The following is a 27295-nucleotide window of genomic DNA, read 5'->3' as shown; positions in this document are numbered from 1 at the left end:
TCAACCAGATGCCTGTTGTCTGCTACTGTTTCTTATCATAACTGTATATATTTCAATACACCATCAGCGGCCGAGCGCAGAATACTGCGCTTGGCCGCTAATTTTTGTTGTGTGGATTGCATCAAATTAAAGGTCAAATTCGGATTAAGTGCGCGTGCCATTGAACGTTAAGTTAAGCGAGAGATGGGAATTAAATTACCGTGCACATAATTAAGAACTGAAACTATTCTGTCAGCTTGATTTATAAATCATGTTTCATCGCGCCAATATATTCATTATTTCAAAAATTGTGTATAAAAGCAAAACGATTGAAATTATGTCCGAAACCTAGCTTTTCACATAAAATGACCTTGAACATAACGCCATCAGACCCGATTGAATACACCTCATTTATTCCAATCAGGTAAATAACTAATACAATAATAAAACAGGGGAAGTCTACACTGTGTATTAGCAACCTGCTGTGATGATCCCTATCTTGTCAGCTCAATACACAGGCACCTGGCTACCGTACTGGAAAAAAAGGATGAACTGCCAAAATAACTGATTTCATTTATTGCTAAACTGTTGTGTACATTTTAAATTAACAACGAGAATGGATCAATATCACCGTTGCACATTTTAATTAATTTCACAGTAATCTGTTCTTTAAATAGTGATAGCCTAATGAAAGACGGCGCTAATAAAGAATAAAGTGTGAAGGTGGATATTAAGAAATAAGATCCATTTTCGCATGACACTGGCAGTATAGAATGTAGTCTTATATAAATAAAACACATTTAAGACATGGATAAAAGATAAATAAGACACATTTGAATCTCTCATTTCTTAAAAAAATAAGCACGTAGTCACAAATAAATAAGATACGTTTAAGAAACAGAAAAACATATATATAACATACATTTGCATATTTCATTTCTTAAAAATAAAAGCTCGTGAATCTGAAGCAATACATTTATTTCTTACACATTATTCTAAAAGTGGACAGACAACATAAGTTCAATGAGGGAACCACAATTAAATAAGATCCATTTTCGCATGATACTGGTCTAACGAATTTTTCAAACATTCAATTAACAGAGAGCAATATCTGGCTGTCATCATCGAACCTAAATTTGGTTGCAATGGAAGTCAAAATTGATGTGTAATGTTTTGTTTTTCAACTTCTTGATCCAGAAAATGTTTTTTATTTACTTTCTCCATGTACATTAGTTAGTCCGTTTTAGCGTTATGATTAACTCAACAATAATGGTGAATTGAGTGTTTTTATCAAAGTTGTAACATTATGCAGTTCATAAGGAAGACGTTATACGAAATCTAGCAAAATAACGGCGCACAGACATTTCACTTAACAAACGTAGTAGGTGTACGTTTCGGCGGCTACTGCGTCTGACTGCACTAAAATAATTACGCTTTAATATCAAATGATCAATTATATTCAAGTCACATAGAAGCCGCTCATATCTTATTGAGACGCAAGGTAAAGGATGTTATAAATGGGCCTCAGTTATCTGAATCCGTACCTATGTTGTCCGAAGATAAGAGTCACTGGAATGTGGAAAAATTAATGGAACCAGTAACACAGCCTGCTTGCCAAATTCACTACACCCATAATTACCATTGGGTCGTGTCGATTTTGCATGATAATCAAATATTTCTATTGGACAGCTTAGGTAACGATCGTTCTAGAGACAGATTAATACCACATGGCCTTCAAATACAACTTTCAGTATTATATGGTAAAGACAAAGAATACATTGATATCACAATTCCGACCGTGATGAAACAAAACAACAAGAGCACCGCCTTGCGGGTGCAGACCGCTCATCTATTTTCTTTTTAAAGGTGAAGGGACTCTCATTTTCAATCACAAAGGAGGGAGGAGTGGAGTGAAGAGGGGTGTATAGTGTGGGGTTGTGGACATTTATTACATTATCTTCCAAAAAAGCGAAAAAAAAAAAATAATAAAAAAATCGGGGGGGGGGGGTATAGTGTGAGGGTGTGGTGATAATTTGTGAGATGATCTTAAAAAAAAAAAAAAATAAAAAAATCAAAAAAAAAAATTTGGGGGTGGGGGGGGGGGGGTGGGGGGGGTGGGGTGGGGGTATAGTGTGAGGGTGTGGTGGTCATTTGTGAGATGATCTTATAAAAAAAAAAAAAAAAAAAAAAAATTAGGGGGGGGGGAGGGGGGGAGGGGGGGGAGGGCACGGGGGATGGTTTGGGTGAAGTCTATTGTGGTATGTCAGGTAAGAGTAGTTTCATCAAAGTATCAATCAAATCTAATCATAAATAAAGAAGTTATGGCAATTTTAGCAAAATTTAATAATTTGACCTTGAGAGTCAAGGTCATTCAAAGGTCAAAGTAAAATTCAAGTTGCCAGGTACAGTAACCTCATGATAGCATGTAAGTATTTGAAGTTTGAAAGCAATAGCCTTGATACTTCGAGTGGATCGAAACACAAAATTTAACCATATATTAAAAGTTACTAAGTCAAAAAAGGGCCATAATTCCGTAACAATGACAACCAGAGTTATGCAACTTGTCCTTTTACTGTACCCTTATGATAGTTTGTGAGTGTTCCAAGTATGAAAGCAATATCTATGATACTTTAGGGGTAAAGTGACCAAAACATAAATCTTAACCAAATTTTCAATTTTCTAAGTATAAAGGGCCCATAATTCCGTCCAAATGCCAGTCAGAGTTACATAACTTTGCCTGCACCGTCCCCTTATGATAGTTCATAAATCTTGCAAGTATGAAAGCAATAGCTTTGATACTGTAGGAATAAAGTGGACCTAAACACAAAACTTAATCAAATTTTCAATTTTCTAAGTATAAAAAGGGCACATAATTCTGTCAAAATGCCAGTCAGAGTTACATTACTTTGCCTGCACAGTCCCCTTATGATAGTTAGTAAGTGTTGCAAGTATGAAAGCAATAGCTTTGATGCTTAAGGAATAAAATGGACCTAAACACAAAACTTAACCAAAATTGTCAATTTTCTAAGTATAAAAAGGGCACATAATTCTGTCAAAATGCATGCCAGAGTTATCTAACTTTGCCTGCCCAGTCCCCTCATGATAGTAAGTAAGTGTACCAAGTTTGAATGCAATAGCATTGATACTTACTGAGAAAAGTGGAACTAAACGCAAAACTTAACCAAAATTTTCAATTTTTTAAGTATAAAAAGGGCACATAATTCTGTCAAAATGCACGCCAGAGTTATCTTACTTTGCCTGCCTAGTCCCCTCATGATAGTAAGTAAGTGTACCAAGTTTGAATGCAATAGCATTGATACTTTCTGAGAAAAGTGGACCTAAACGCAAAACTTAACCGGACGCCGACGCCAACGCCAACGCCAACGCCGACGCCGACGCCGACGCCGACGCCAAGGTGATGACAATAGCTCATAATTTTTTTTCAAAAAATAGATGAGCTAATAATGTTGATTGTGGAGTTAATGCCATTGCCTTTGCTACCCAGTATTGCCTCAATAAGCAATTGGAATTCGAAATAATTTTTGATTCTTCTAAAATGAGATCGCACTTGATGCACTGCTTCGAGCAAGAAGAGATATCTCTTTTTCCGGTCACCCAAAAAACGTTAAGTAAACGTAGTATGCTTCATGTGAAACGCGAACGGATAAATAACTACTGTTTGTGTAATCTTCCCGAATGCGTTGACAATATGATTCAATGCGACCGATGTCCTTCTTGGTATCATAGATCGTGTATAAAAATACCATTGGATGTGTCAATGAATGATAAAGTTTTTGTTTGCATTAAGTGCAATGTAACTGACTGCTCAACTGACATACCGACCGCCTCCAATTAATCTAATACCGACTAAATAATTGTCACCGTAAACATAAAAACATCATTTTAAAACGACCACATCAGTCTAGCGCCAGCAAATAAAAATACCAAAAAATCGCGCGATCTATATACTTATACAAAATATAAGTACAATCCTATCACATAGCAGGATTTTGGTGACCGGTTGCCTTCGGTATTATGCCGTACGCCGACTCGCCAACGTCCTGCACTATCTCTACAGGCTAGTGTACATAACATGTGACTTATAATTTAATAGTTGTGCAATATAACTGTTAATGCATTTCCTTACTAACATCTGTGTATCTATATCTATCCAGTAGTCGAACTCAAAATATCTAGAGTAGGGCGTACCAGTATGCATTTGTACATAATAAGGATGTTTCAAGTTATGTCAATATTGTTTCAGTATATTTTTATACTTAATTGTATCATGACATCAAGTTATACTGAAGTCGTAATTCTGCGTAAATTTCTTGTTCTGTACAGTTTTTGAAAATTGTTTTTTTCCATAGTAACGAAGTAATGGTTAGGAGAAATACAAACTTTTTAAAACACTGTCATTTGTTAGACTTGTACTCGCGCGTTTCTGTTATGTTTTGCAGTCAAACCCATGTGTTACTGTCGTGCCATTCCAGTGGTGTCACGAGATTTCGTCAAACTACAAGAATGCTACAGCACGAAGAAAATACCAGAACATTGTGCTCATCATTTTCATAAGACAATTAAATGATTTTCACTTTTTCCATTCACCTATATTTATACTCGAACTGTTATTGTTATTGTTGATGTTTGCTTACAGTTTATACTTAACGATTGTTAGTAGCATATATTACAATATATGTTTGTACTGACCGTATATTTTAATAAGACTAATACTTAAATCCCATAAACTGTTGCTTGTTGTTTTTACAGCTTATTATTAAGTTATCTTTATTGTCGATAATGAGCCTTTGCACACACTTTTTCGAGCCAATGTTTGAAACTTAAACGGAAAAAACGATCGCTTACATCTAATTTTACTTTGATTGTTCGTGTGTTCATACTGTTAAATGACAAATGGTCGATAAAGTGAAGTAAGATCGACAAATAATACCCACTGTAAGAACGTGACCGTCGCGTTTAAACGTGAACTCAACAAACGTTTCTATTGTGGTTCGCGAACGTTATTTACATCGTATGCGTTAAAACAATTTCTATCAATAACTGCATTAACCAAAATTAAAGTAATATTTTCATAAAATTATAATAGTTGATGACTTATTATGCATTTTTCAAAGAACAGAATTTAAAACAAAGTACATGCATTTTTCAAAGAACAGAATTTAAAACAAAGTACATTAAAAAAATCTTTGTTTATATGTTGCTTTGAACCAAAACAAGAATCATTTGTGGCTCGGCACGAGATAAGGACACCACCATCTTGTCAAGAGATGACTTCTTCATTATAAAAGTGCAAAATCTGACAAATTAAAATCAGAAATTTTAGCTCTGACTTCTCAATAGGGACGAATTTGTGACACTTTTTATGTTTACTATTTAACACCGATTTTGATTAAAAGCAAAACAAGTATCATGTGTGGCTTGGAACGAGATCAGGACATCACCATCTTGTCAAGAGATGACCTCTTCATTATACAAGTGTAAAATCTGACACATTATAATCTGAAATTTGCGCTCTGAATTCCCAGGTGGGGACGAAGTTGCGACACTTGTGATGTTTAGTCTTTAACACCGTTTTCGCAAATTTTGTCAATAAAAGCCAAACGATTTTATGATATGCAGTGCATGTAATGACCAACCTTATGACTGTAAGCCTCGCCACAAATGCCGTTGTAAATGGTTAAACTGCTTAACACGTACATTGGGCCGCAAAATGTAACAGGCAAAAAAAACATAATGATATCATGGATGAAATGAAAAGACAAATCCAGCGTATTTCATAAAAAATAAGATGATTGAAAGGCCATTACATAACATAACAAGGTATGTGTTTGTAAAACACAATACACAATGTCCCTTTTTGAGCGATTTTGACCCATATATTTGACCTTTGACCTTGAAGGATGACCTTGACCTTTCACCACTCAAAATGTGCAGCTCCATGAGGTACACATGTATGCCAAATATCAAGTTGCTATCTTCAATATTGCAAAAGTTATGATTTTGACCCATATATTTTACCTTTGACCTTGATTTTTTTGTAAAAAAAGTGTGACATGTGCATAATACACCCCATTTAAAATCAATGGATGCAATGTAAAAAAGTACATTATTCACAGGGAGCTAGAGACAGACAGATTTGGAAACTAAAACAAGCAAATTCATTGACAATGTGTAAACAGTGCTGAGTGAACATAGAATTTCTTGTATTCAAAAGCTTGTGCAGAAACAACATAACATTTCTACATTATATTCCCTTAAAATACTTTATCATGCTTAATATTCATAATTGTGGATGAAAGGCTGATAAAAAAACAGACACAAGATATACATCAATGCCATTATAACCACATATTCACCCTTACAAAAAAAACTGTATTTTTAAATTCTTTGATGAAAACTGACCTCTTAAGTCTTCAATTAAATACTTGATATGTTAAAAAGGTCCATCACAAGACAATTACTGGGCAATACATGTATATAGTCCGTGTTACCACCCACACACAGCTCAAACTGACGGTTAGATGTAAACATGGTAAGGTAAGGTTGCACCAGGATCTGCCAGGTTCATTTGTGAAGATCTGCAATGAAAATATATAACAATGACTGATAATTTATGACTGCAACGTTCCACAAACACATCAATAATACATCAATACAGTGGTAACCACATGTTATTTTTCCCTTCATTGTTGTTTTTCTTATTGAACTTAATATTTGTAAAAATAACACAACACATTATTAATCAAATGATATACTGTTATCAACATGAAAATAAGATTTTTGTTTTGTACATAATTTATTTCTGTTCCCTCCAGATATGCATAGTGAAAAGAGCTAAGGCATTTTTGTTTAATAAATTCTGTTAGTTTTTATCTAAACATCCGCATACCATGGATAAGATAATCAATAAATCATATGTTGTTTTTACTAATGGAAAAAATAGAATAAATAGTAAACACAAATGAGGTAAACAATACATGGTGTGAGTCATACCATACCTGCTAATTACAGTATAAGCACATCTTTTGGTACTATGTCATTATTCCCAATCAGTATGTTATGATGTGGATCAGCTTTAGGACACATGCCCCTACATGTATATCATTGGATTTCTTCACTGAAACAACAAGATACAGGCCTTAACAAAATTATTGCAAAATATATATGTGTGGTTTTAATTATATTTAAACATAATATATTACAAATAAAAAAAAATGCCCGCACAAGTATTGAATCTGGTAACAATCTTACCAATATTCCAAAACATATGAGCAGACAACCTTTAAATTGTCTAAAACTGGAAACTATAGTCTCTAAAGTGACTTCCAAATTTGTGTTGTTCTACATTTTTTATTTCGTTTTTTGTTTTAACGAATCATTATCTTTCGCATCACTGCTTTAATTTCAACTTGATCATGAACACTTAATTAACATTGATAACGCATTCATTAATCCTTTCAGTGCGGGAACCAAATTTTGAAGGCCTTTGCAAACAGTTTGGATCCAGATGAGACGCCACAGAACGTGGCGTCTCATCTGGATCCAAACTGTTTGCTATTCTGATAGTATTTTTTGAAAAAAATCAAAGAAATGCTAATTGTAGAAATTCAGCAGACGACATTTTAGCAGACAACAAATTTCCCAGCATGTAAAGGGTTAATTCTGGTGTTACAAATAGAATTGCGATTGCTTACAGTCCATTACAGGATTGCACACAGATTTTTAACACAAATTTTATAATACATGTACAGTCAAGTTACCATTACCGGATCAGTAGCGTAATAAAGTTGTTCTGGTGAAAAGCAATAAATGTTTTGAGACTTCTTTTACATCAGTTTGATTAAATATTACCTTTGCTCGCTGATTCAGCATATAGTCTTATTTTTAAACGCAGGCAAAATGTATTTGTGATACCTTTTTTTCGCTGCAGAATTCATGCATTAACAGATCAGTTGTAGCCATAACGCATCACGTGATCGAAACCACTCAGGGGGCTTCTACCACGCTATTTGAACTGTCGAAACATAAACTGTGTTGTTTACAATGCCCAAATTACATTGCCAGTTGTAAATTATATTCATTTGTTTTTGTTATAATTGTTTTCTATATGTGATTGAAAATGCTGTGTTCAAAATATCATCCAAAACTGACAACTATTTATCGGGAAGCGCATTCTTGAACATGAAAGTGATCCTTTATGGGTAATGATCCGGTAATGGTAACTTGACTGTATCTACTACAACCTAATTCCATATTCATTTGACAGTCTTTCAGCTATCAATTGATCAACAGTTATACAATCATCTTAAAAATAAATAAAGTGAAAGTAGAAAACTTTGAGAAGCATATAAGCACTAAAATGTATCAAAGATGTGTTACTACAGTTGATGTCATTTTAAAATCGTATAATAAGAAATGATTTCAATCATTTGACAGATAAATTGTGAAGCGTTTTAGATTTTGACAACTGTGTAACAGACAGAACTATCCGCTAAAATCGTCATTATGAGAGCCAATACGTCTCATAAACACGTTATGATTGATGAAATATATTCTTTTTACAGGAAATGTTTTTTCCACATACTACTTCTTGAAGCAAACAAACTGAAAATCTATGAAAAAAATATACCTTGGCAAAATCCAGAAAGTTTATCCGAAAATTAACAATGTTGATCTGCCATTCCATGCCCAACTGTTTTGATTGTTATATTAACTTAGGTTAATCTACACCATAAAATATCAAAATAAAAAAGGTAAACATCAATATTTAAGTATCCATCGTGTATTTTTAACATCAAAAAATAAAATTAAAATAACTAAACCATAATAAACACCATAATAACGGACAGCGATTACCGTCTGCAATTTCCTTCTTTGTTCATATCGTATGCAGTTTTCAACGTTATCTATATTGTATGCAAATTCCGTAAGCGTTTTAGTGAGACCCTGACCCGGACACGGCCGTCACTAAAACGCTTACGGATTATGCATACAATATAGATAACGTTGAAAACTGCATACGATATGAACAAAGAAGGAAATTGCATACGATATGGACAAAGAAGGAAAATGCAGACGGGCTTTAATAAAATGGATTTAAATCATTATTTACACGTCACTAAGATGCGCAACACTTGTAAATGTGATATTTTATTAAATATAGTAGCATTATTATCCATTATTATCCATAGTACCGATAGTTTAATCAACAAGAAAATATTTTAAACCGGTTGAAGTCCGTGGGTAATATGTTACGGGTGTAATTTTTCGGTGTTTTTTTTTCTTTGCAATTTCATATACAATTAAAAAAGACAGGAAATGTATAGGTATTTCTGCGTTTTTATATAAATGACACGGAGACGATATAGAGAACGCTAAAAACTAATATATATTTCCACTTTTTTTAAAGAATTAACGCACACAATCCATGTTCTAAGAAAAACAACACAAAACATCTAACTTAATGATTAATATCCGGTCACACGTGTCATATGGCTCCAACAGGTGTTAACATTTTCTATACTGGTCTCGAAAAATATCCACAATCCCCCTGCGCGACACCATAGCAGAAGTGTAGAATATACTTACTCTGCAGTACTTGTGTTTTTATAGCAAAATTTTTTTCCCCACTTTTTGCCCTTTATACACAAGTTAAGTGTCAGCAGAGCTGGCAGGTGGACTCCATAGTATTCGAGTTAAGACACCCCATGCTAATTAATATCCATCAATTTCCGCAACAATTATCAGTTTGATGTGACGATAATCTAGAATGTGTTACAAATGCTGTCGTTTTTTAACAACTCGATTTGTATCTAAGAACAGAGTTTAAATGTACAAATAACTGTAAATCATTGTATTTATTATTTAAATAAGAACATAAATTAATTTTGTATATTACTCGCCGACGGGAATAAGTTAGATGTACATTGCTTATACATCTTCTCATTATGTATACACACACAATAACATTTATCTGTCAACAAAATAATTGGTTAGATTTACAGCCACTAAAAATAAAATTTTAACACAAAAAGAGAAGTGCCGTCTGTTCGGAAGTGTGTAATGACCGTACAATATGATTTATTTGTTTAAAAAAAAAATATGTGGTAAGAATCCGAGCACCTAGGACTATAAAACAACAGAACAGCTACGAGAATTTAAATTCCAGTTAGAGCATAATGTGCTATATGTTATAAGATATATGTATAATATAATATAACATTTTTAGCAGTATAGTTCTTACCCCGCACATTTAAAACGACAGTCAATATATATTTATTTAATGAAACAATATTAGAACGTTGGAATAAAATACTAGAGACTCGATCTGTGAAAAGGGGTTTAATGTACATGTGCGTAAAGTGTCGTCCTAGAATAGATTGTGCTGTCCGCACAGGCTAATTAGGGACGACACTTTCCACATAAACTCGACTTTTGCTTAGAAGAGACTTTCGTTAAACGAAAAATGTCATAAAAGCGGAAAGTGTCGTCCCTGATTAGACTGTGCGGACTCCACAGACTAATATGGGACGAATCTGTACGCACATGCATTTAAACTCATTTTCACAGAGCAGGGCTCATTATGTATTTGCTAATATTTATTTCAAATGTTTCGAATGTGCATTTTCCTTTTGCTCATATGGAATAATAAATATAATTCAAAGTTTTCAAAGTATATAGGCAAGCTGTTAGTTAACATGGTAACTAATTGAATAAGGGTATACTCGAAATGGTAAAAAAAATTCTTCATGTATCTACTTTAAAACGTTAAGCATTTAGTGTAAACTTTTATGTAAAAATGAGATAATTAAATAATAACTTGATAGAACAGTATCTTATTAGTGTTCACAGTTTACAAAACAATAACAATTTGTAATAACTTGTGAGCTTACTTATAAGAGAATGTCACAAATATCAAACAAACAGTAGTCTATACGATAAATCATCGTATATTGTGAAAAAGAGTTGTTACATGAAAAATCTCCAGTATAGGGTAGGTAACATAAAGGTGGGATTATGATAGTGATAATGATAATACTAATAATGATGATTATATCAATCACGGTGATAATGATAGTGATGATTATACAGCTAGGAAGGGCAAATAGTACGATAACACTGAACATTAGGGGTGGTACCTAAGTCATAAGTCTACAAATTCAGTTTATTTTACACGCTATGGCATTTCCTATGTACAATACATACATGCACATGCACTTGTGTAGTGATTAAAAACTATTGCAATATCCGTTTCAAAAGTGTAGTATGATTGAACGTACGTAGGTCCCCATACTATAAATAGGGTACTAGCCCATCGAAAGTTTGGGAAGGTAACCGTAGAGAAACTTTTAAGCGATTAAATAGTACGATTATACGTTTTATCGAATTAAGTTCTTAAAATTGCTAAACGCTAATGTGTACAACTCTTTATGATAGAAAAAGTTTTATAAAATTAAACAAACATCTATATTATAGAACTATTCCGACAATTCGTAGAAATTCTGATGGGTATTTAGGCCAATCAATGTTATTAATTTCCACTTACATAGACAAAAAGTAGGAGAGATAGGTCGTTAGCTTGTTTTACTATTCAATTGAATAAGAATTATTTATTAATATACAAATGACATGAATTCAACTTTCAAATCTCTGTATAATCTCTTTCGTCACTTGTTGGCAAATTACAATTATTAAATTTAGATAATATGATCGCAAAATATACAGCTGGTTAATTAAGTGTAATAAGCAAAAATGATGAAAACTTAACATGGAATACCAAAATAAACTTTGGGGTTCGTTGGGGAACCAGTTACTTGTTAACCTCTTATACTCCTCGTAAAATTAGTGATAATTGATGTTTTTTAGGGTTCACTAGAAATAATGTTTTATCTGTCTAATTTGCAAATGTAATACTTTATGTGTATTAAACTTATTATAAACGTAAATGTTACCATTTGAAATATGTATATAAAGTTTTAGTGTGTAATAGTAAAAGTAATTACCAATAATTGTGGCAAAAGTAATTTTCATGTACCTTATTTTGATACAACCTTAAACGATATGTATCTAGTGTCTTGTATTATTTTAATACTATTTTAATACCCGATATGTATCAAAAATAGACACAGCGTTTTTAAAGAAGACAGATAAATAAGCAGGAGATCTATCAAATTCAACAACAACATTTATTTCAGCAATGAAGCTTACAATAAAGCTTCTAGCATACAATAGTAAATGTCTGTTTTTTAGATATATTCCGTAATGGAAAAAAATACTGATTGATAATGCTACAAAAATCAAAAAGTAAACTCACTGATCGCCTTCCCTAAATAATTATGTAATTGTTGTTTTGAGAAATAAAATTTTGTGAGCTAAATGCTGTTACAACTTATGTACTGTTTTATGTGGCCTGTGAAACAAATTAAAATATATTCTGTTCCGTTCTATAAATATACCTCTGGTTCAGTTGATTGTATTTATTATTTGATAAAGGAGTCAGCAAACTATTAAAATAAAATTGGTAGATTTTTGTATAAGCGTTTACACGCCAAATTCGATTTTTTAAATACACGGAATAAAATTCTCATTATATTATTCATTTGAAAATGAGCAAATAAAGAAATATAGAAATGTAATTAAAATTGTATATTTGGTAAAGATATTTCATTCTCCATTTATGTAATACCACTTATGATGTTGTGGTTGTTGTTGTTATAAAACCACTTGTTTACAATGTATTTAATATAAGAGAGACGGACATACTTTATTAACTTATCGTGTTAATCAGTTTTCAAAAATACAATTTGAAGATCAGACGCAATGGTAATATCGATTCTTTAAGCATTCTTACGTGATTTACATATCATCAAATATTTTATAAAAATATTAAAGTAATGTAAAGCTGTGTGATTTAAATCAGAATCAAGATGTATAACATATTCCTGTCCGTTGATATACTTTACAAATGCTTTTATTTGCCTTTATATATATATCAGCAAAAAGAGTTAATTAATAAATTATCAATCCTGTGTATTATCTCCGTTCATTGAAAAATACAGCGTCAATAAATGACAGACCCCAGCATATCCACATTATGCGTATAATCCTCATAAGCTCTCAACGGACCTACCACTGGGTTAATGCATTTTTTTCCTGTGCACCTGTTAGTTTTGATCACCGATAATGATCGCTGCTCTGTGACCACAGCAGGATATCAATGAACGGGGATAATACACAGGATTGGGGCCAATAGTGAACCAAATAAAGTACATTATTGTTGTAACTATGAACTGCATAGCTATTGAAGATTGCAAAATGGGTCTTTCGAACTGGGATTCATGTGTATTTTACTGTAAGGTAACTTCTAAATGATTTTGGGGTTTCAGATATAGTTTTATATTATAACAAAATAAGTAGTTCTTTGTCGTTTAAGAACATGTATACTACATATACAATATTATCACATTCTATATACACTTATACAATTACTATTGCCAATTCATGATTTTGCGATATGTTGTCTGAGGAAGGACATTTGTTGCACGCTTTAGGATTTTTGCATCCTCTTTAAGTATGAATATTTTGATTTTTGCATCCTCTTTGAGTTTCACAGTGAGTGATTGTCTAATTATGCGATTTACTTTTCGACGGTGTGATCGACTGACTGCGCGACTGTTTATGTAAGCGAGTGACTGACTGTAAGAATGTTTGAGGGACGGACTCACTCCGCGAATGAACATGCGATTTACTGACAGTGCGAGTTTACAAGTGCGCGATTGAAATACAGTTACACTGATTGAATAATTTGGCAATAACTTTTTTCATCAAACGCCATTAAACTGATAGAATGTAAAGAATGTATGTGATCTACCGTAAATTCGGCTAATGAAAATATTGAGCCGGAGGAAACTCACTAATCGACTTACTGTAAGAATGGGATTGATGGACTGAATATGCGAAAGAAGCTGTGAGTGAGTGACAAGTGGGGTTACTAGATTAACCGAAAGCGCGCGCTTTCGGTATCGGTACCGAAAGCGCAAAAGAATTACCGAAAGCGCATTGAATACATGCGTCCGTCCGTCCCTTCTTCGTTAAGGCCGGGTTTCCATGTCTCCGCGTCCGCATTCCGTGTGTCCGTGTCCGCGAAAAAAACGAACTGGTTGAAATCTGTTGGAGCGATTCCATGTATCCGCGTTCCGCGTCCGCATTTTTCGTCCGCGAATTGCGTCCGTGAAAAATCGCTCGGTGAGCGATTTTTCACGGACGCGGACTCAGTACAAGGACGGAAGTGAACATGAATGGTCGACTTTCAAGCATAAATATTAGTGAAAAAATAATATATTTAGTAAGGGATCACTGAAATATACAACCAACGTAAGAAAGAATACAAAGACAAAGACATTGCATCAAACAATTCGAATATATATCGTCTACACTCTATAATCGCTTTTCAAAAGACACAGTATATATTTCAAACAAGATATAACGCTGTAAGAAGTCGCTATTTATGTTCTTTTTCGTCTATGCGGGTTCACATTCAAGTTTTAAAGTCTGTAATACGAATAATCAGTAATGTTTATAAATCTAACTATGCTAATTGTCATTAATTCAGCCTGTCCAGAGTGGCTTATCAGCTAGTTTCGGCTTTCTGTACTGTGGTGTTGGAGAAATTAGCTGATAGCGGTATGAAACATTGAGATATTTAGGATTTTTGTATACCTTGGGTTATAACAGTATTTAAATATTTTGTTAATAATTATTAATAACTTACCAAGGTCCTAAACTCTTCATCGTTCAGCTCTAAGTCTCTAATAAGATGGTAGTATGTACCGTAATTTTGACGGTTTCTTATGATGGCACGTGACAAGTACCTATGTCTGCGTTTCCGTCTACTAACTTGCAGTGCTGCCGCAGCATAAAAAATGTGTGCTCTTCTAATAACGACATCCTAATCCAAGTACCACCACGTTTGGAATGAGCTTTTTACACGGAAAGGCTTAAATAATAAGCGGATGCATGGAAACGATACTCCGTGTCCGTATACGGAACGCGGACACGGAACGCGGACCCAGAGCGCGGACACGGATGCATGGAAACCCGGCCTAATCCGTCCGTCTGTTCATTCGTCAATTCGCTAATCCGTCCGTTCGTTCCTTCGTACGTCCGTCCCTTCGTTCATTCGTCCGTCGGTCCGTACGTTCGTGCGGCCTTTCGTTCGTACATAACATAACATGAACTTTGTTCAGTCTGTGCGCCAATGTCACCTATCAGCCTTATCGTTACTGTCTCTCATAACGCCCCACTGTGGTGTGGTCTTATGTCAAGTATATCTATCTTGGTCTGATGTGCGGATGTAGTATCTTTAAATGCGGCACATGTAATACAATAATTAACTCAAGCACTTACACTTAACAATAAAACACGATATTTCTTTATTTCCGTTATCAGTTTAAAAATGATGGTATTACTAAACAGTAAAACAGATTAATGCACTTGGCCGCTAGATGAATAATGTTATACAATTATTCTGAGCAAATTTATTATTTCAAAACATTTTTAGTTGGCAATGTTATTCACGTCCAATAAATTCATCAGTTCTTCTTATCAACCAGATGCCTGTTGTCTGCTACTGTTTCTTATCATAATTGTATATATTACAATACACCACCAGCGGCCGAGCGCAGAATACTGCGCTTGGCCGCTAATTTTTGTTGTGTGGATTGCATCAAATTAAAGGTCAAATTCCGATTAAGTGCGCGTGCCATTGAACGTTAAGTTAAGCGAGAGATGGGAATTAAATTACCGTACACATAATTAAGAACTGAAACTATTCTGTCAGCTTGATTTATAAATCACGTTTCATCGCGCCAATATATTCATTATTTCAAAAATTGTGTATAAAAGCAAAACGATTGAAATTATGTCCGAAACCCAGCTTTTCACATAAAATGACCTTGAACATAACGCCATCAGACCCGATTGAATACACCTCATTTATTCCAATCAGGTAAATAACAAATACAATAATAAAACAGGGGAAGTCTACACTGTGTATTAGCAACCTGCTGTGATGATCCCTATCTTGTCAGCTCAATACACAGGCACCTGGCTACCGTACTGGAAAAAAAGGATGAACTGCCAAAATAACTGATTTCATTTATTGCTAAACTGTTGTGTACATTTTAAATTAACAACGAGAATGGATCAATATCACCGTTGCACATTTTAATTAATTTCACAGTAATCTGTTCTTTAAATAGTGATAGCCTAATGAAAGACGGCGCTCATAAAGAATAAAGTGTGAAGGTGGATATTAAGAAATAAGATCCATTTTCTCATGACACTGGCAGTATAGAATGTAGTCTTATATAAATAAAACACATTTAAGACATGGATAAAAGATAAATAAGACACATTTTGAATCTCTCATTTCTTAAAAAAAAATAAGCACGTAGTCCAAAATAAATAAGATACGTTTAAGAAACAGAAAAAAATATATATAACATACATTTGCATATTTCATTTCTTAAAAAAAAGCTCGTGAATCTGAAGCAATACATTTATTTCTTACACATTATTCTAAAAGTCGACAGACAACATAAGTTCAATGAGGGAACCACAATTAAATAAGATCCATTTTCGCATGATACTGGTCTAACGAATTTTTCAAACATTCAATTAATAGAGAGCAATATCTGGCTGTCATCATCGAACCTAAATTTGGTTGCAATGGAAGTCAAAATTGATGTGTAATGTTTTGTTTTTCAACTTCTTGCTCCAGAAAATGTTTTTTATTTACTTTCTCCATGTACATTAGTAAGTCCGTTTTAGCGTTATGATTAACTCAACAATAATGGTGAATTGAGTGTTTTTATCAAAGTTGTAACATTGATTGCATGATAATCAAATATTTCTATTGGACAGCTTAGGTAACGATCGTTCTAGAGACAGATTAATACCACATGGCCTTCAAATACAACTTTCAGTATTATATGGTAAAGACAAAGAATACATAGATATCACAATTCCGACCGTGATGAAACAAAACAATAATGTTGATTGTGGAGTTAATGCCATTGCCTTTGCTACCCAGTATTGCCTCAATAAGCAATTGGAATTCGAAATAATTTTTGATTCTTCTAAAATGAGATCGCACTTGATGCACTGCTTCGAGCAAGAAGAGATATCTCTTTTTCCGGTCACCCAAAAAACGTTAAGTAAACGTAGTATGCTTCACGTGAAACGCGAACAGATAAATCACTACTGTTTGTGTAATCTTCCCGAATGCATTGACAATATGATTCAATGCGACCGATGTCCTTCTTGGTATCATAGATCGTGTATAAAAATACCATTGGATGTGTCAATGAATGATAAAGTTTTTGTTTGCATTAAGTGCAATGTAACTGACTGCTCAACTGACATACCGACCGCCTCCAATTAATCTAATACCGACTAAATAATTGTCACTGTAAACATAAAAACATCATTTTAAAACGACCACATCAGTCTAGCGCCAGCAAATAAAAATACCAAAAAATCGCGCGATCTATATACGTATACAAAATATAAGTACAATCCTATCACATAGCAGGATTTTGGTGACCGGTTGCCTTCGGTATTATGCCGTACGCCGACTCGCCAACGTCCTGCACTATCTCTACAGACTAGTGTACATAACATGTGACTTATAATTTAATAGTTGTGCAAAATAACTGTTAATGCATTTCCTTACTAACCTCTGTGTATCTATATCTATCCAGTAGTCGAACTCAAAATATCTAGAGTAGGGCGTACCAGTATGCATTTGTACATAACAAGGATGTTTCAAGTTATGTCAATATTGTTTCAGTATATTTTTATACTTAATTGTATCATGACATCAAGTTATACTGAAGTCGTAATTCTGCGTAAATTTCTTGTTCTGTACAGTTTTTGAAAATTGTTTTTTTTCCATAGTAACGAAGTAATGGTTAGGAGAAATACAAACTTGTTAAAACAATGTCATTTGTTAGACTTGTACTCGCGCGTTTCTGTTATGTTTTGCAGTCAAACCCATGTGTTACTGTCGTGCCATTCCAGTGGTGTCACGAGATTTCGTCAAACTACAAGAATGCTACAGCACGAAGAAAATACCAGAACATTGTGCTCATAATTTTCATAAGACAATTAAATGATTTTCACTTTTTCCATTCACCTATATTTATACTCGAACTGTTATTGTTATTGTTGATGTTTGCTTACAGTTTATACTTAACGATTGTTAGTAGCATATATTACAATATATGTTTGTACTGACCGTATATTTTAATAAGACTAATACTTAAATCCCATAAACTGTTGCTTGTTGTTTTTACAGCTTATTATTAAGTTATCTTTATTGTCGGTAATGAGCCTTTGCACACACTTTTTCGAGCCAATGTTTGAAACTTAAACGGAAAAAAACGATCGCTTACATCTAATTTTACTTTGATTGTTCGTGTGTTCATACTGTTAAATGACAAATGGTCGATAAAGTGAAGTAAGATCAACAAATAATACCCACTGTAAGAACGTGACCGTCGCGTTTAAACGTGAACTCAACGAACGTTTCTATTGTGGTTCGCGAACGTTATCTACATCGTATGCGTTAAAACAATTTCTATCAATAACTGCATTAACCAAAATTAAAGTAATATTTTCATAAAATTATAATAGTTGATGACTTATTATGCATTTTTCAAAGAACAGAATTTAAAACAAAGTACATGCATTTTTCAAAGAACAGAATTTAAAACAAAGTACATTAAAAAATCTTCGTTTATATGTTGCTTTGAACCAAAACAAGAATCATTTGTGGCTCGGCACGAGATAAGGACACCACCATCTTGTCAAGAGATGACTTCTTCATTATAAAAGTGCAAAATCTGACAAATTAAAATCAGAAATTTTAGCTCTGACTTCTCAATAGGGACGAATTTGTGACACTTTTATGTTTACTATTTAACACCGATTTTGATTAAAAGCAAAACAAGTATCATGTGTGGCTTGGAACGAGATCAGGACATCACCATCTTGTCAAGAGATGACTTCTTCATTATACAAGTGTAAAATCTGACACATTATAATCTGAAATTTGCGCTCTGAATTACCAGGTGGGGACGAAGTTGCGACACTTGTGATGTTTAGTCTTTAACACTGTTTTCGCAAATTTTGTCAATAAAAGCCAAACGATTTTATGATATGCAGTGCATGTAATGACCAACCTTATGACTGTTAGCCTCGCCACAAATGCCGTTGTAAATGGTTAAACTGCTTAACACGTACATTGGGCCGCAAAATGTAACAGGCAAAAAAAACATAATGATATCATGGATAAAATGAAAAGACAAATCCAGCGTATTTCATAAAAAATAAGATGATTGAAAGGCCATTACATAACATAACAAGGTATGTGTTTGTAAAACACAATACACAATGTCCCTTTTTGAGCGATTTTGACCCATATATTTGACCTTTGACCTTGAAGGATGACCTTGACCTTTCACCACTCAAAATGTGCAGCTCCATGAGGTACACATGCATGCCAAATATCAAGTTGCTATCTTCAATATTGCAAAAGTTATGATTTTGACCCATATATTTTACCTTTGACCTTGATGTTTTTGTAAAAAAAGTGTGACATGTGCATAATATACCCCATTTAAAATCAATGGATGCAATGTAAAAAAGTACATTAGTCACAGGGAGCTAGAGACAGACAGATTTGGAAACTAAAACAAGCAAATTCATTGACAATGTGTAAACAGTGCTGAGTGAACATAGAATTTCTTGTATTCAAAAGCTTGTGCAGAAACAACATAACATTTCTACATTATATTCCCTTAAAATACTTTATCATGCTTAATATTCATAATTATGGATGAAAGGCTGATTAAAAAACAGACACAAGATATACATCAATGCCATTATAACCACATAGTCACCCTTACAAAAAAACTGTATTTTTAAATTCTTTGATGAAAACTGACCTCTTAAGTCTTCAATTAAATACTTGATATGTTAAAAAGGTCCATCACAAGACAATTACTGGGCAATACATGTATATAGTCCGTGTTACCACCCACACACAGCTCAAACTGACAGTTAGATGTAAACATGGTAAGGTAAGGTTGCACCAGGATCTGCCAGGTTCATTTGTGAAGATCTGCAATAAAAATATATAACAATGACTGATAATTTATGACTGCAACGTTCCACAAACACATCAGTAATACATCAATACAGTGGTAACCACATGTTATTTTTCCCTTCATTGTTGTTTTTCTTATTGAACTTAATATTTGTAAAAATAACACAACACATAATTAATCAAATGATACACTGTTATCAACATGAAAATAAGATTTTTGTTTTGTACATAATTTTATTTCTGTTCCCTCCAGATATGCATAGTGAAAAGAGCTAAGGCATTTTTGTTTAATAAATTCTGTTAGTTTTTATCTAAACATCCGCATACCATGGATAAGATAATCAATAAATCATATGTTGTTTTTCCTAATGGAAAAAATAGAATAAATAGTAAACACAAATGAGGTAAACAATACATGGTGTGAGTCATACCATACCTGCTAATTACAGTATAAGCACATCTTTTGGTACTATGTCATTATTCCCAATCAGTATGTTATGATGTGGATCAGCTTTGGACACATGCCCCTACATGTATATCATTGGAGTTCTTCACTGAAACAACAAGATACAGGCCTTAATAAAATTATTGCAAAATATATATGTGTGGTTTTAATTATATTTAAACATAATATATTACAAATAAAAAAAAATGCCCGCACAAGTATTGAATCTGGTAACAATCTTACCAATATTCCAAAACATATGAGCAGACAACCTTTAAATTGTCTAAAACTGGAAACTATAGTCTCTAAAGTGACTTCCAAATTTGTGTTGTTCTACATTTTTTATTTCGTTTTTTGTTTTAACGAATCATTATCTTTGCGCATCACTGCTTTAATTTCAACTTGATCATGAACACTTAATTGACATTGATAACGCATTCATTAATCCTTTCAGTGCGGGAACCAAATTTTGAAGGCCTTTGCAAACAGTTTGGATCCAGATGAGACGCCACAGAACGTGGCGTCTCATCTGGATCCAAACTGTTTGCTATTCTGATAGTATTTTTTGAAAAAAAATCAAAGAAATGCTAATTGTAGAAATTCAGCAGACGACATTTTAGCAGACGACAAATTTCCCAGCATGTAAAGGGTTAATTCTGGTGTTACAAATAGAATTGCGATTGCTTACAGTCCATTACAGGATTGCACACAGATTTTTAACACAAATTTTATAATACATGTACAGTCAAGTTACCATTACCGGATCAGTAGCGTAATAAAGTTGTTCTGGTGAAAAGCAATAAATGTTTTGAGACTTCTTTTACATCAGTTTGATTAAATATTACCTTTGCTCGCTGATTCAGCATATAGTCTTATTTTTAAACGCAGGCAAAATGTATTTGTGATACCTTTTTTCGCTGCAGAATTCATGCATTAACAGATCAGTTGTAGCCATAACGGATCACGTGATAGAAACCACTCAGGGGGCTTCTACCACGCTATTTGAACTGTCGAAACATGAACTGTGTTGTTTACAATGCCCAAATTACATTGCTAGTTGTAAATTATATTCATTTGTTTTTGTTATAATTGTTTTCTATATGTGATTGAAAATGCTGTGTTCAAAATATCATCCAAAACTGACAAATATTTATCGGGAAGCGCATTCTTGAACATGAAAGTGATCCTCTATGGGTAATGATCCGGTAATGGTAACTTGACTGTATCTACTACAACCTAATTCCATATTCATTTGACAGTCTTTCAGCTATCAATTGATCAACAGTTATACAATCATCTTATAAATAAATCAAGTGAAAGTAGAAAACTTTGAGAAGCATATAAGCACTAAAATGTATCAAAGATGTGTTACTACAGTTGATGTCATTATAAAATCGTATAATAAGAAATGATTTGACAGATTAATTGTGAAGCGTTTTAGATTTTGACAACTGTGTAACAGACAGAAATATCCGCTAAAATCGTCATTATGAGAGCCAATACGTCTCATAAACACGTTATGATTGATGAAATATATTCTTTTTACAGGAAATGTTTTTCCACATACTACTTCTTGAAGCAAACAAACTGAAAATCTATGAAAAAATATACCTTGGCAAAATCCAGAAAGTTTATCCGAAAAATAACAATGTTGATCTGCCATTCCATGCCCTACTGTTTTGATTGTTATATTAACTTAGGTTAATCTACACCATAAAATATCAAAATAAAAAAGGTAAACATCAATATTTAAGTATCCATCGTGTATTTTTAACATCAAAAAATAAAATTAAAATAACTAAACCATAATAAACACCATAATAACGGACAGCGATTACCGTCTGCAATTTCCTTCTTTGTTCATATCGTATGCAGTTTTCAACGTTATCTATATTGTATGCAAATTCCGTAAGCGTTGGCCGTCACTAAAACGCTTACGGATTATGCATACAATATAGATAACGTTGAAAACTGCATACGATATGAACAAAGAAGGAAATTGCATACGATATGGACAAAGAAGGAAAATGCAGACGGGCTTTAATAAAATGGATTTAAATCATTATTTACACGTCACTAAGATGCGTAACACTTGTAAATGTGATATTTTATTAAATATAGTAGCATTATTATCCATTATTATCCATAGTACCGATAGTTTAATCAAAAAGAAAATATTTAAAACCGGTTGAAGTCCGTGGGTAATATGTTACGGGTGTAATTTTTCGGGGTTTTTTTCTTTGCAATTTCATATACAATTAAAAAAGACAGGAAATGTATAGGTATTTCTGCGTTTTTATATAATGACACGCAGACGATATAGAGAACGCTGTACTCGCGCGTTTCTGTTATGTTTTGCAGTCAAACCCATGTGTTACTGTCGTGCCATTCCAGTGGTGTCACGAGATTTCGTCAAACTACAAGAATGCTACAGCACGAAGAAAATACCAGAACATTGTGCTCATAATTTTCATAAGACAATTAAATGATTTTCACTTTTTCAATTCACCTATATTTATACTCGAACTGTTATTGTTATTGTTGATGTTTGCTTACAGTTTATACTTAACGATTGTTAGTAGCATATATTACAATATATGTTTGTACTGACCGTATATTTTAATAAGACTAATACTTAAATCCCATAAACTGTTGCTTGTTGTTTTTACAGCTTATTATTAAGTTATCTTTATTGTCGATAATGAGCCTTTGCACACCACTTTTTCGAGCCAATGTTTGAAACTTAAACGGAAAAAAACGATCGCTTACATCTAATTTTACTTTGATTGTTCGTGTGTTCATACTGTTAAATGACAAATGGTCGATAAAGTGAAGTAAGATCAACAAATAATACCCACTGTAAGAACGTGACCGTCGCGTTTAAACGTGAACTCAACAAACGTTTCTATTGTGGTTCGCGAACGTTATCTACATCGTATGCGTTAAAACAATTTCTATCAATAACTGCATTAACCAAAATTAAAGTAATATTTTCATAAAATTATAATAGTTGATGACTTATTATGCATTTTTCAAAGAACAGAATTTAAAACAAAGTACATGCATTTTTCAAAGAACAGAATTTAAAACAAAGTACATTAAAAAAATCTTCGTTTATATGTTGCTTTGAACCAAAACAAGAATCATTTGTGGCTCGGCACGAGATAAGGAAACCACCATCTTGTCAAGAGATGACTTTTTCATTATAAAAGTGCAAAATCTGACAAATTAAAATCAGAAATTTTAGCTCTGACTTCTCAATAGGGACGAATTTGTGACACTTTTAATGTTTACTATTTAACACCGATTTTGATTAAAAGCAACACAAGTATCATGTGTGGCTTGGAACGAGATCAGGACATCACCATCTTGTCAAGAGATGACCTCTTCATTATACAAGTGTAAAATCTGACACATTATAATCTGAAATTTGCGCTCTGAATTCCCAGGTGGGGACGAAGTTGCGACACTTGTGATGTTTAGTCTTTAACACCGTTTTCGCAAATTTTGTCAATAAAAGCCAAACGATTTTATGATATGCAGTGCATGTAATGACCAACCTTATGACTGTAAGCCTCGCCACAAATGCCGTTGTAAATGGTTAAACTGCTTAACACGTACATTGGGCCGCAAAATGTAACAGGCAAAAAAAAACATAATGATATCATGGATGAAATGAAAAGACAAATCCAGCGTATTTCATAAAAAAATAAGATGATTGAAAGGCCATTACATAACATAACAAGGTATGTGTTGTAAAACACAATACACAATGTCCCTTTTTGAGCGATTTTGACCCATATATTTGACCTTTGACCTTGAAGGATGACCTTGACCTTTCACCACTCAAATGTGCAGCTCCATGAGGTACACATGCATGCCAAATATCAAGTTGCTATCTTCAATATTGCAAAAGTTATGATTTTGACCCATATATTTTACCTTTGACCTTGATGTTTTTGTAAAAAAAAGTGTGACATGTGCATAATACACCCCATTTAAAATCAATGGATGCAATGTAAAAAAGTACATTATTCACAGGGAGCTAGAGACAGACAGATTTGGAAACTAAAACAAGCAAATTCATTGACAATGTGTAAACAGTGCTGAGTGAACATAGAATTTCTTGTATTCAAAAGCTTGTGCAGAAACAACATAACATTTCTACATTATATTCCCTTAAAATACTTTATCATGCTCAATATTCATAATTATGGATGAAAGGCTGATTAAAAAACAGACACAAGATATACATCAATGCCATTATAACCACATATTCACCCTTACAAAAAAAACTGTATTTTTAAATTCTTTGATGAAAACTGACCTCTTAAGTCTTCAATTAAATACTTGATATGTTTAAAAGGTCCATCACAAGACAATTACTGGGCAATACATGTATATAGTCCGTGTTACCACCCACACACAGCTCAAACTGACGGTTAGATGTAAACATGGTAAGGTAAGGTTGCACCAGGATCTGCCAGGTTCATTTGTGAAGATCTGCAATGAAAATATATAACAATGACTGATAATTTATGACTGCAACGTTCCACAAACACATCAATAATACATCAATACAGTGGTAACCACATGTTATTTTTCCCTTCATTGTTGTTTTTCTTATTGAACTTAATATTTGTAAAAATAACACAACACATTATTAATCAAATGATATACTGTTATCAACATGAAAATAAGATTTTTGTTTTGTACATAATTTATTTCTGTTCCCTCCAGATATGCATAGTGAAAAGAGCTAAGGCATTTTTGTTTAATAAATTCTGTTAGTTTTTATCTAAACATCCGCATACTATGGATAAGATAATCAATAAATCATATGTTGTTTTTACTAATGGAAAAAATAGAATAAATAGTAAACACAAATGAGGTAAACAATACATGGTGTGAGTCATACCATACCTGCTAATTACAGTATAAGCACATCTTTTGGTACTATGTCATTATTCCCAATCAGTATGTTATGATGTGGATCAGCTTTGGACACATGCCCCTACATGTATATCATTGGAGTTCTTCACTGAAACAACAAGATACAGGCCTTAACAAAATTATTGCAAAATATATATGTGTGGTTTTAATTATATTTAAACATAATATATTACAAATAAAAAAAATGCCCGCACAAGTATTGAATCTGGTAACAATCTTACCAATATTCCAAAACATATGAGCAGACAACCTTTAAATTGTCTAAAACTGGAAACTATAGTCTCTAAAGTGACTTCCAAATTTGTGTTGTTCTACATTTTTTATTTCTTTTTTTGTTTTAACGAATCATTATCTTTCGCATCACTGCTTTAATTTCAACTTGATCATGAACACTTAATTGACATTGATAACGCATTCATTAATCCTTTCAGTGCGGGAACAAAATTTTGAAGGCTTTTGCAAACAGTTTGGATCCAGATGAGACGCCACAGAACGTGGCGTCTCATCTGGATCCAAACTGTTTGCTATTCTCATAGTATTGTTTGAAAAAAAATCAAAGAAATGCTAATTGTAGAAATTCAGCAGACGACCTTTTAGCAGACGACAAATTTCCCAGCATGTAAAGGGTTAAGTCTGGTGTTACAAATAGAATTGCGATTGCTTACAGTCCATTACAGGATTGCACACAGATTTTTAACACAAATTTTATAATACATGTACAGTCAAGTTACCATTACCGGATCAGTAGCGTAATAAAGTTGTTCTGGTGAAAAGCAATACATGTTTTGAGACTTCTTTTACATCAGTTTGATTAAATATTACCTTTGCTCGCTGATTCAGCATATAGTCTTATTTTTAAACGCAGGCAAAATGTATTTGTGATACCTTTTTTTCGCTGCAGAATTCATGCATTAACAGATCAGTTGTAGCCATAACGGATCACGTGATCGAAACCACTCGGGGGGCTTCTACCACGCTATTTGAACTGTCGAAACATGAACTGTGTTGTTTACAATGCCCAAATTACATTGCCAGTTGTAAATTATATTCATTTGTTTTTGTTATAATTGTTTTCTATATGTGATTGAAAATGCTGTGTTCAAAATATCATCCAAAACTGACAACTATTTATCGGGAAGCGCATTCTTGAACATGAAAGTGATCCTTTATGGGTAATGATCCGGTAATGGTAACTTGACTGTATCTACTACAACCTAATTCCATATTCATTTGACAGTCTTTCAGCTATCAATTGATCAACAGTTATACAATCATCTTAAAAATAAATAAAGTGAAAGTAGAAAACTTTGAGAAGCATATAAGCACTAAAATGTATCAAAGATGTGTTACTACAGTTGATGTCATTTTAAAATCGTATAATAAGAAATGATTTCAATCATTTGACAGATAAATTGTGAAGCGTTTTAGATTTTGACAACTGTGTAACAGACAGAAATATCCGCTAAAATCGTCATTATGAGAGCCAATACGTCTCATAAACACGTTATGATTGATGAAATATATTCTTTTTACAGGAAATGTTTTTTCCACATTCTACTTCTTGAAGCAAACAAACTGAAAATCTATGAAAAAATATACCTTGGCAAAATCCAGAAAGTTTATCCGAAAATTAACAATGTTGATCTGCCATTCCATGCCCTACTGTTTTGATTGTTATATTAACTTAGGTTAATCTACACCATAAAATTTCAAAATAAAAAAGGTAA

At 33.1% G+C, this 27295-nt stretch overlaps 2 long non-coding RNA genes across 5 annotated transcripts; one reads left to right on the top strand and one right to left on the bottom strand.

The window, feature by feature from the left end:
- Nucleotides 1-236: 236 nt before the first annotated feature.
- LOC127847312 (uncharacterized) lies at nucleotides 237-27295 on the bottom strand. Of its 4 annotated transcripts, XR_008033907.1 has the most exons (5): nucleotides 27168-27295; nucleotides 25539-25656; nucleotides 24565-25118; nucleotides 19245-19633; nucleotides 4994-5636 (listed from the first exon to the last, which is right to left on the bottom strand). It is a non-coding gene; the product is annotated as an uncharacterized LOC127847312 (long non-coding RNA). The 4 variants fall into 4 exon arrangements; XR_008033908.1 differs by lacking the exons at nucleotides 19245-19633; nucleotides 24565-25118; nucleotides 25539-25656 and adding exons at nucleotides 237-327; nucleotides 20607-20724 and having other exon boundaries at nucleotides 5167-6578; XR_008033911.1 differs by lacking the exons at nucleotides 4994-5636; nucleotides 19245-19633 and adding an exon at nucleotides 15979-16116 and having other exon boundaries at nucleotides 24943-25118.
- LOC127847331 (uncharacterized) lies at nucleotides 1514-17194 on the top strand. Its single transcript, XR_008033931.1, has 2 exons — nucleotides 1514-1673; nucleotides 16929-17194. It is a non-coding gene; the product is annotated as an uncharacterized LOC127847331 (long non-coding RNA).

Source organism: Dreissena polymorpha, chromosome 10 (genome assembly GCF_020536995.1).
Source record: "Dreissena polymorpha isolate Duluth1 chromosome 10, UMN_Dpol_1.0, whole genome shotgun sequence".
Classification (NCBI taxonomy): domain Eukaryota; kingdom Metazoa; phylum Mollusca; class Bivalvia; order Myida; family Dreissenidae; genus Dreissena; species Dreissena polymorpha.
The sequence above is the reverse complement of the archived record's forward strand: the minus strand, read 5'-3'. Positions and strand labels throughout refer to the sequence as shown.